The 11,785-nt window shown below is 40.4% G+C and overlaps 1 protein-coding gene across 9 annotated transcripts in view; it reads left to right on the top strand.

Moving 5' to 3' along the window:
- The first annotated feature begins 1,902 nt into the window (after positions 1 to 1,902).
- Positions 1,903 to 11,785, top strand: part of pogzb (pogo transposable element derived with ZNF domain b) — a 119,577-nt gene continuing 109,694 nt past the window's right edge. For 8 of the 9 annotated variants that reach the window (XM_059980209.1, XM_059980205.1, XM_059980204.1 and 5 more), the window contains exon 1: positions 2,295 to 2,624. The gene's annotated coding sequence lies outside the window, so the exon portion shown is untranslated. Of the gene's footprint in view, positions 2,094 to 2,294; positions 2,625 to 11,785 lie in introns of those variants that run through there. The other variant, XM_059980201.1, reaches the window with a different exon arrangement.

The following is an 11,785-nucleotide window of genomic DNA, read 5'->3' as shown; positions in this document are numbered from 1 at the left end:
GGCTCCTGAAGAAGGGTCTCGGGTCAAAACATCAACTGTTTATTCAATTCTATTGATGCTGCTGGACCTGCCGAGTTCCTCCAGCATTTCGTGTGTGTTGCTTTAAGTCATGGGTGATAGGGTCTGTTGGACTTTTTTTGGTGCTGGGTTTAATTCATTTTCTTATATTTCCTCTTACTTTCACGAGGTTATTGGTTCCCAGAACATTCAATATATTCTTTCTGTCTTCTACATTGAAGGATTACAGATAATATCTGTGGAACACTAGAGCGTATTACAGGCCCTTCAGCCCACAATGTTGTGCGGACCTTTTAACATACCGTGATCAATCTTGCCCTTTGCTCCATTTTTCTCATCAATGTGCCAATGTACGAGCCTTGTAAATGTGTCAAGCAATGTGCCTCTATTACCATCCCTGCAAGCTCACTCACTGTGCAAAAGAAACTACCTCTGACGTCCCCCCTGTACTTTCCTCCAATCACCTTAACATTATGATCCCTGGAATTAGCCATTATCTCTTGCCTCTCTCATATTGCTATTCCTTTGTATAATTTCTTCTGACTCTGAGTGACTAATATTTATTTATTTAATTCAGAGAGGCAGTACAGTAACTGGCCCAATGAGCCCAAGCTACTCAATTGCATCCATGTGACCAGTTAACCCACTAACCCATGTTTTTGGAATGCGGGAGGAACCTCATGTGGTCACGGGGAGAACGTACTAGCTCCTTACAGACAGCAGTGGGAATTGAACCTGTATTAGCATTCAGCAAACCTCTACACTAGTGCGGTGTCCCAAAAACATCATGTTTTTTCTCTCTTCTTGCATGGGTATAAAACCTTTTATAATTTTTCTATATTTATTGTTTTCTTCCCCTCTGTTATTTCTCCCTGTCAGACATCATCTGATATTTTTTCAAAACCCTTCTAAATCTGCCAGCTCATCACTCTTTCTGGCAAAATTCTAAACCTCTCCGAATTAAATATTGACCTTAGCCATTGTTACATTCACCAGTGCACAACTCAATTCCTTATGAGACTATATAGTTATCGAGTTTAATAGATTAAAAAATACATTATCTGATATCATAATCTCTAATCTCATGTTAAGTTCCACTTAAACCAACTCACTCCTCATTCCTAATTCGCCTTTGTTTCAACATTGGACTCAGTGAACTTGTTATGAAATTGCATTTGATTGTTTTGTCACATTATGATCACTCTTCCCCATTAAGCCCTCTGCTCCAAAACAACTAAATAACCCTGTCGAATTGCATAACTCTTGATCATAGTGCTTGAGGATTTGAGAAAACTGTCCTTCTGTACCCCTCTTTTGTCAGCAGTGTGTCAATTAATAGTCACGTAGCCCATTGGATTGCTCATGGACATCGAATTGGGGTGTACTTAATGGGCTCCTTCAAGCACCGCAAAAAATTTAACACTGGCTGAGAAAGCACAAAGAGTCTACAACTGAGGCAAACGTTGCACTTGAGGAGAAGTTGGAAAGGCGAATGGGAAGGGAACTGAAAGGCTCAATGGTGGGGGTGGGTCAGCAATGAAATGGGTGTGGATGGGCTTCAGATGGTGGGCAAGGACCAGATGGGCTGAGTGACCACTTCCTGTGCTTCAGACTCAGGAATAGGAAGCAGGTACAAAGCACAACCACCAGAAATTTGGCTAAAAGAAAAGGGAGGGGTTAGAAAGAGTCAGATCAGACACTCACATAACTGTATTGCAAATTAGACCCCTTCCAGTATTATGGTCTGGCGGGAAGTGACGTCAGCCTGCTGTAGAAGTCCTCGCGGAGGGGACCGGAAGTGGAGAGGGGAGGGGGAGAACAGAAGGGGCGCGTGCTATTTTCTTTGGGGGAGGGGGCGTTGTGCGGCTGCGCACGAGGGTCCGGTTGGGTTCTGGCGCCTTGGGCAAAACGAAGGCGTGGAAGCGAGCGAGAGAAAATTCCAGAAATTTCGGGAGCCGAGGGAAAAAAATAGTTCGGCTGTAATTGTTTTAATCCCGTCCCTCCTCCTCCTGCCGCCGCCCCCCCCATAGAGCGCGAATACACACACCCGTGGACGACCAAAAACAAAACCGCAGGTAGGTCGGGGGGGGGGGGTGAAATCTGTCAGACGACGGTTTAATTCGACGGGAGGAGCCTATGGCTGGGCGTTCGGAGGTCCCCCCCCTCTGTTGTTGTTGTCGTCGGTGAAGGAGGCGGGGAACCGCGCCGCCGCCGCCATCTTGAAGCCGGCGGGTTTTTAAAATAAAAGACGCGTGAAGAGACGGTGAAAGGTTAACGAGCAGCGGAACTTTCTGTCAGCGATCGCCGTAGACCGGGGGTGCCCCACCGAACGGCAACGTCATAACTTTAAAACAATTTATTTCTGGCTCTAACGCCAGTCCTCCTCCTCGTCACCCCCCTTCCCTCCCTCCCAACGCGTGTGCCCGGCCCGCCATTTTAACCCCGGGACTATTTTCCTCCTGAGGTTTTATTTTCCATTTGAACTCCCTCCCTCTTGGCAAACATTTTTTCCCCCTCTAAACATGGCTGACTGCGGGTACCTCCGTTTATATTGACCTGAAAGCACTTTTATTCTTCCTTTTCTATTTGGCAGGCAAAACTTCCAGGTAAATGCATTCTGCCTCTCTCTATTTTTATTCTTTTGGAAATATGTGCGTGCATGTTTTTTTTCTACTCGCACGAAAAATGTGCGTTTTTATTGTTTCAGAAAATGTGCACTTGTGTATTTTGCAACGTTTTTTTAGCATTTGTAATATTTGCATTATTTTAGTAGAATTTTACAATGGCATTCATGGTAGTGCAGGAACCATTTTTTTAAAAAAAATTGCTTCATCAACACTTGCGAGACATTTTTCTTTAGTTGTGCTTTTTAGCTTCCAGGATAAGACGTTGCAAACTCTTGCTTGCAAAGAAATTGAATGGAAGTGTTTTGTTTTAGTGAAGGGAATTGATGAAGTGTTTGGGAATCATTTGTGGAGCTAAATAAATAGATTGGGGTGTGTAGCACATTTGGATTAGTCTTTCTGAGTGCTGCTGTGGGCACAAAGGGCCGAATGGCTTCTGTGATGTTTGGATCTCACCTAATAGAGCGGTCAGTTTCCTGCTATTGGTTGCCTGCTGTGACATGATATAAATGTGCATTTGCCCCACTATGAAACTTATGTAGCCTTTCTTCCCCCTTCAAGGGGTGCCTAATCCCAGTAAATTTATTTATTGAGATACAGCTTGGAATTGGCCTGTTCAAGCTGCATTCTCAATCCTAGGCTAATCATGAAACAATTTGAAATAATCAATTAACCTACCAACCAGTACATCTTTGGACAGCATGAGGAGACGGAGCACCCATAGGCAACCCATGAGGTAGTGAGAATATACAAACTGCCTTTGGTATGCCATTGTCCAGAAGTTCTTAACCTCCCAAAATACCTGCTACTGTAGATGCTTCAAGGCAAGTGTCTGGATGGATTTCAGCCTTAAAACTCTGGAGCAATAAAGTTCTTGGTTCAGACTCAGGTTTAATATCATGGGCGTATGTCCTGAAATTTGTTGTTTTGCGGCAGCAGTACTTTGCAATGAATAATAATAATAAAAATACTAAGAGGGGGCATGGTTGTTTACTCTTTTCCATATATGCTGCCTGACCTGCTGAGTTCTTGTAGCATTTTGTGCTGTAATTATATGTATGAAGTTATGCAAACAGAGAGGAGGAAAACTGTGAGGTAGTGTTTGTGGGTTGACTGTCCATTCAGAAATCTGATGGTGGAGGGGAAGAAGCTGTTCTTGAACGTTGTGTCTTCAGGTCCCTGTACCACCTACTTGATGAGCATTAAGAATGGCATGTCCTGGTGATAGGGTTACTTTATGATGAATATTGACTTTTTGAGGCATTGCCTTATGAAGGAGTCCTTGATGCTGGGAAGGCTAGTGCCCATGATGGGGGTGGCAGAGTTTACAACTGCATGCAGGGTGGATTTGCATTTTTTTTAAGTTTCAGGGCTGTCACAGAGTTTATAAAATGGGTGCAAGGTTTCCTATGTTCCATTTGGTGTAGAAGAAAGTGGGAAGTTTAAAGCAGGATGTGAAAGTTGCACAAAATGGTATTTAGCTTAAACATGGAGATTATCTATTGCTGGCACAGGAAACCACCTTCAGCAAGTTTGGATTGGGGAAATTTTCTGTAGAACATTCTTAGTCATGGTAGTCAAGTGATGGTAAAGTTTTGGATTCCCTGAAATTTTTATTTGCCATGTTCTTTGAAAATTTCAATGTTTAAACCAATATAAATATATTTTTTGAATTTGTTTCATAGGCACTTTTGTTTTCAACTTGATAGTATGATCCCTTATTTCATTTGGTGCATGTTGGGATCTGTAAATGCATTTATTGTGTATTTATTTAAAAACTTTATTGGTTTCTAATTTGTTTACTACTCTCTAATGGATACAGTTGGTTATGGAAGTGAATATTCCCACCATTGCTGGCACTGGTTTGAGTGATGCAGGTGACGTGAGCTGTTGAATGCATTTTGTTAAGTCTGCATATGGCAAAAATGATGTTCCCGGTGATGTTGAAGATTAGTTACTGTCCCTGTCAATCAAAGCTACAGTACAAGTAATTCCTTACAGCTTATTCGCAGCTATCCACCACTGACTGCACACTCGTGGAAAAATTAGCTGCCTCTTGTTGGCAGATGTTGCTTTGCCTTTTCTTATTTGGGTTCCAGTCCAACCCCTGCTCCACCAGTGTAAATGCCATTGTTTGGGCTGACTTGAAATAATTATAAGGGTTTTTTTTTCTATGTATTTAATTTATTTAGAGATATAGCATAGAACAGGCCCTTCCAGCCCAATGAGCCGCACAGCCCAGCAACCCACCTATGTAACCCCCGCCTAAACATAGGGCAATTTACAATGACAAATTAACCTATTAACCATTGCATCTTTGGGCTGTGGGAGGAAACCAGAGCACCTGGAGGAAACCCACATGTTCACAGGAAGAACTACAAACTCCTTACAGAGGATGTTAGAATTGAACTCATGAAATCATGAATAGTGTTGCGCTAATCATTATGCTACACTGGTGCCCTCTGTGGCAGTACTTACCTAATGTTGGAGAAAGTGTTTATATTAATAGGATTTATTTTGTTGGATGCATGATTATTATAACAAAATGTCGCATGAGATTTTGTTGCAAGATTTCAGTTTATTTCAAAAAAATTTTTGTAAAAGCCTTATGCAATTTATTTCAGAGATGATAAATAATGATTGCATGGTCAAACAAAAGTGATGTTTATAATTGTACTCAAAATATAATTGTTCATGCAGTTTGTTTCGGTTATTATTTATCCTCAGTTGGCAAAACTTCAATAGAAGCAGGACGTTTATACCAGAGTGGAATGTTTCAAATGATTATCTGCATTTGAAATGTGAACATTTAGCTGTGCAGTGTTAATGATTTTTGTACTTAATTTCTGACACTTTGGAATTGGCATAATGAGTTAAGAAGTGTTGCCTACAGGCAAGTGATTGTGTACTGTGTAATTTGTATATTGAAATGTATTTCCACTGTAGAAAGTAGCAAAGAAAAAGTTGAGTCTGATTTAGGAAGGCAGCGTGGAAACAGTAAAATTGATGCTATTTAATGTTTTTTTTTCTGCAACTTCATTCAGTGTTAATAAGCATGTTTCACTGATGGAATGTGATAATAGGAAATATTAACTGGGGTGTAAATTTATACAGTAACCAAGATATGGTAATTGTGAGTATGATTCCTCCATCAAGCCCTGATCCTTAATTATTCTTTGTATCTGTGCATGCACTGGTTTTTTGTTTAATTTGGTAACAAAAGGCTACCGCATAGAGTCCAACATGGAGTATTACTTTCAGACAAATTGTGTCATTGCCATCATGAAATTCATTTTTAAAATATTTGTCGATGTCTCTAATTGGCAAGGAAAGTGTAGTGGTGAAGTTGTTCAGAATCTTATCTTTCCCAGAGCTTATCTGCTGGTAAGAAGAATAAGTATGTGATTTTTGTACATGGTTTTCAAAGTTTTTGGATACAAATGTTTTTCCTGTTAATTAAGGAATGTAGTGCATGTAGTAAACTGTATATACTCTGATTCACTTGAATGTTGTGTCAAATGAACCACAAGTGCTAAATAAACCTCATGATTGTGTTAAGCATGTCAGAGTCAGCTGAATTCCAAACATGCTTGTTTTCCTTTTGAACTAAATTTTCATTTCACAATTTGGAGAGATGTGATCTAGTTAAATTTCTGCATGAGCTGTGAGACACTATTTCCAATCGAGAATTGGAAGGGACCTTTACGGATTTAAATCTGGTACCCCATGCATTCCCTTATGAAGGTTGGGCTATGATGTATGAATTGTCTTATTTTCACATTTGCTGAGATCTGACTCTGGTCACTTCAAGGTTACAATGTCTCATAAGTAAACTTGGAAGGTTAATTTGCGGTTTAACTTCTGACAAAGCTGATGCTTGTTATGAAAAGCCCTTTGTGAGGGCTGGGGACCTTATTAAAATCTAGAACATTACAATACTTTTTTAGCTGTCAACTTCAAAACCTTGTCCTTAATGTTGGGATTAGAGGATGCTGATGTTTTGTGATACTGCAATAATTACTTTTCACAAGAATATCAGACTTGCATAACTTGAATCCAGAAATCTTGTCAAAAAGCCAGTGCTATTATAAGTTTAGTTTAAGGTTGTATGTAATCTCATGGAAGTCATGAGATAATTCATTCTGTCAGTTAAGCATGATAGAAAACTACTCTTTTAAAAACTGATTTATATGTAATTAGTATGTGGCTATTTGTTTTTGACCAATGTTGCTTTTCTTGGTAGGTAGTTGCTGATTTATGCTTTCAGGGTGGATTCTTTTCTGAGTAAATTAGCATGTATCTGGTCTGCCATTTGTTTGCAAGTACAAAACCCTGGTCCCTTCCAATTTGGGTTATGGCTATGTTGCACTTGTATTTAAAACAGTAAAGCTGTAAACACCTTGTCTGAGATTGTGATGGGCTGAATGGGAAAAGCAGTATTTTTTGTATGCAGCTAAACCAGTTAAGGTCTTTTGAGGTTTATTTAGTGCTAACAGATTTAAAGGAATTGTTTTGGTGCCATTTTGTATTTGATGCTTGATAAGAAATCATGTATTTATTGCTAAATATCACTGGCTTCAAATGATGCACTTCTGAATTTTTGAAAATTGGAACCTGGTTGCACCAGCTCTACTTGGCAAAGATTTGCCCCTTGTGCTGACTTTGAGGACAGAGCCATTAATTACAAATCTAAAAACAAGTATTAGGGCCTAAAAACATGCGGTTAACTGTTGGCTCTGATTGCAGAGGTGTTTTTTTTTCAGTATGCTTGCTAGACACTGCATGTGCCTTGACCATCAATGTTTGATGATAACATTGCTGTCAGAAATGTCAACTGTCATTTCTTGAGAACCTCTAAATTGTTTGTGATTGTGAAGCATCAGACTAGTACTGAGCAGTATCCTTGAGTGGACGTGGTTTTAATCAATGTAAATGACAAGTTGTTTAATTCTTTTTACAATGAGTTGTATTTTCAGTTGTCACATTGTGATGCAATCTGGAAAAGCAGTGACTTTAGACATAACCTTAGACCGGGGGGTCGGCAACCCGCGGCTCTGGAGCCACATGTGGCTCTTTTACGTCTGTGCTGCGGCTCCCTGTTGCTTTGGGAAATAATTGGTTGTGGCGACCCTTTTCCTGGCACATCCGAACCGACTCACAATAAGATAGCCTACGGGGGTTTGCGAGCACAGAGCTTTGGAGCCTCTGCGCCATGGGGGGGGGGGGGGGGGCAGGTTGAGGGAGGCTTAAAAGTGAGGCTGAAGATTTCGAATAAAGTTTTTTTTCCTTCGACTGCAGTTACCGACTCCGTGTCGTAATTTTAGCGCTGCGTGTAGCACACCGCTACATGGTCAGTATTTAATTAATATGTATTTTATGTTAGTTTGTTAGTTTTTGAAATGTAAATCTAAATTTGAAGATTATGGTGATCTTGTACAATCTAAATAAGACGTTGTGGCGACCCATTTCCTGACACATCCGAACCGGCTCACAATTAGCCAGCGTTCAGGCTAAGGGAGATAGCCTACGGGGGTTTGTGAGTACGTGTCTTTTGCAGCATCCGCGCCCATGGGGGGCGGGTTGAGGGAGGCTTAAAAGCAAGGCTGTTTAGTTCGAATAAAGCTATCTTTGACTGCAGTTTACTGACTGCGTGTAGCAACCGCTACAACGTGTTTTTATCGCTGGCTGTCCAGAGGGGAGGTGCTGAAACGCTTTGTCGCGCGTCTGGAAGAAGTGAAAACTTTCCTGGGCAGCAAAGGGCTCAACTTTCCTGAACAGCCAGAGTGGCTGGAAAAGCTACACTTCATGGTAGACATGACAGCGCACCTGAACACGCTGAACACAGCTCTTCAACGGGGTAAGGACGTACAGCCCTGCACATGTTGGAGGATGTTTTGCATTCGAGCGCAAGTTGACGTTGCTTGCCAGAGATTTACAGAAAGGCACATTGTCTCACTTCCCCAATTTGAGAGAGTTCAAACAATGTCACGACATGATAAATTCGGAGTATTTACATTCTGCAATCATCGCAATGCAAACATCGTTTGGGAAACGCTTCTGTGAGTTCAGAGAGGTAAAAAACACATTATCCTTCCCGGTCACTCCCCTAAGCATCGATCCATCCCTACTGAATACGACTGCATTGTCAGGTGTGAGTCAACCTGAAGAAGTATGATAAATATTTTAATTGCGTATTATTTTACGTATATTCATATGTTTTCATTGTTCAGTGAAATAGTCCTTTTATTTTTCAGGTTGACAGCTGGCTGACGTTATTTTTGGTTTGCTGCTGGCGGCAAATTTAAGTTTGGCGTTTTTCATAAATACAAGAAGGACTCAAATAGACGTTGAGTATTTTACTTAAAAGTAACCTTCAACCCAACGTCTTTTTTTCGGAGTTCAAAATGTTTTTGTTGCATGCAGAAATGTAATTTCGTTTTCTCTGCAGGAGTTCATCAATTTCATAAATGCAACACATTATAGTTTATTTATACATAGCATAAAGGCAAAACAAAACGTTGTATGCAGTGTTATTTCATTTTAAATGTCAAACGGGTTTTGCGGCTCCCAGTGTTTTCTTTTCTGTGGGAAACGGGTCCAAGTGGCTCTTTCAGTGGTAAAGGTTGCTGACCCCTGCCTTAGACATAATCTTTAAATTAGAAACCAGACATATTTATAAAGCACAATTAGGTGCTGTTCTTCACTGGGGTTGGTTTGAAAGGCAGAGAGATTTTCCTATACATTTTAATTTAATCACTGAGAAAGAAATGTCACAAATAATAACACACAAACTGCTGGAGGAACTAAGGGCAGAGAGCATCTATGGAAATATGTGCCAGAAATAATAAACTACTTTAAATGTGTTGAACTGTGGGATGCAAAGCATTAAAATACCACCAAAAGATTCTTCTTTGGTCCCTTGGTGTCAAGAAGAACTTGTTTCTACATAATTTCTGTGGGTTCTGAGGCATATGAGGAACTAGGAAGCAGCAGACTCTCCTGGCAGTGGTGGGGGGAGTAAGGGGATGGTGTGTGGGGAGGAAGGGGAGAGTGAGAGAGAGGAGATGGACACTCCTTTTTGCTGTTCTGTGCTGGTTTTAGTGATACCTGGAATTCTGCTTCTGTATGTCAACCTGAATGCTGTGCATCTGCTTTCAAGTGGACAGAGACACCTGCAGGTTGGGTTGTTAAACTTTCTCAAATACTTTGAGAATATATTTAAGTTTCCTTAGTTCACATATTAATTCCTTGCTCTGATAGTTCAGAATTTCCCGTGGAACTGACTAAACTTAATTGCTTTAAAAGTTGGCGTGAGAGACACTTATTGTGTCAATGGATTTGGAATTTTCTTTCAGAAAAGCTTGCAGGAAACTTGTTGGATCATCATTGCAGCAGGAAATGTTGGACATTGTGTTGTGATAATGCCATAACTTTGCTTAATACGTTGCCTGGGTGAGAATAGCTGCATTGTAGACATCTTTCACAGCTTGCATGCAATTACAGAGCAGATGTAGTTTATAAGTGCAAGATTTTAAAGTCTCAAACAAGTCTGCTGTGAGGATGTAAACACGAGGAAATCTGCAGATACTGGAAATTCAGGCAACACACACATCTACTGTACTTCCTGTAGATGTTGCCTGTTGTGTTCCACCAGCATTTTTTGTGTTGCTGCTATGAATATACTGTATCTGAGAGAGAGATTTCATACAGTCACAAAAGTCAAATGCTCTGATGAAGTCAATGTATTCTTCAATTGTTTTTTTTCTTCAGCTGTTGTGTGGTTAAGATCATTGTTTGAAATGAAAGGGAAGATTGATGCATGGGTTGGCTATTTGTTTGCAGTGTTGTTCCAACCAATGAGAACAAGTAGGACCAATGTAAAGGTGAGCACTTGACAGAAATGACGCTCAATTGTGCACTGACGATGTCACCTCAACTGTTGACGAAATATTTGCAACCAAACCTCTGGGCTTGCCAAGCCCATAGAGTCAATAGTTCTGCATGGCAGGCTAAAAAATATCTTGACAATTTGGAACAGTTGCTCGGCCTCATGGGTAAAGTAATTGATGCTAGCAATTACTTTACACTTGGCAGGTAGTAGTGAGGCCTTTCTCTAGTTACTGTAGTTGGATGTAGCTCCTTTTGAAGATCATGATTGTGTTGACTAACAGACCATCTGCCTAGCCACTATAGAAAAGTTTGTGAATTTGTGACTAAACTTCCCCTTTGCCAAGAATTAAAATATGAATATGATTTGCTTTCTTGTTTTGGAGCTGATATATGATTGGCAAGAATTGATTAGCTTGACAAAAAAGGTGGAAAGTACACCTGTGAGAGCATAGAGTAGGAGTGCTGTCTTCATGAGGTGAATTTTGTAGTCAAAACTGAGCTAATCTGGCATCTGAATGTGAGATAACGCCTCCTCTCTTCTGCTCACTCTAACATGTATCCAGCCAACTATGGTCATCAGCACTTCTGACCAAGTCCCGGAAGGCCTGGATAACTTCCACCTGAACTTTGGGGAAAGCCCTCATCTGGTCGTCAGGCATTGTCAATGCCAGCATAAACAAATGCTCAACTTTAACTGTTTGTGATAAATTGAGGGAGCAGGGAAAACTTTTGCCTGACTTTCTTGGAACATGTGTTGTCATAATAAGACCGCTTTGCCAAAGAAATGAGTATGAGGTCTTGTGGAACACTTCAATTTGGGCATAGGCTTTCATTAGATTGTTATCTGAGCAGGAGACAACAGGATGTATTGTAATGGATACCAGTGATAGACCATTGCATGATCTGTTTACCTCTGTCATCTTGTTCGCAAAAAGAAAGGGACAACAAAGAAATCAATGTTGAAGGTCTTTAGGATCTATTCAAGATTGTTGTAATGTCATTTCTAGCAAGTGTAAAAGAGAAGAAAATAATTGTTACTCCAGATCCAATGTAGCACAAAAAGAAAAGATGAAAACAATAATTTAAAAAAGACATTAAATGCAAACTTGAAGTTGATCGTGGTATCTCATTGTTACCTTCTTAACTCCAATTAAGAAGAGCTGAATGTTTTCAAGGTTTGGACTGCTGTGAAGCCCACCAGTATTAAGTATTTGAGATGAGACTCTTGGCCTCTCCACTGGAATGAATGAGGA

The sequence above is a fragment of the Hypanus sabinus genome, chromosome 9 (assembly GCF_030144855.1).
Source record: "Hypanus sabinus isolate sHypSab1 chromosome 9, sHypSab1.hap1, whole genome shotgun sequence".
NCBI lineage: Eukaryota > Metazoa > Chordata > Chondrichthyes > Myliobatiformes > Dasyatidae > Hypanus > Hypanus sabinus.
Note: the sequence above shows the minus strand (reverse complement) of the source record. Positions and strands in the feature narration are given on the sequence as shown.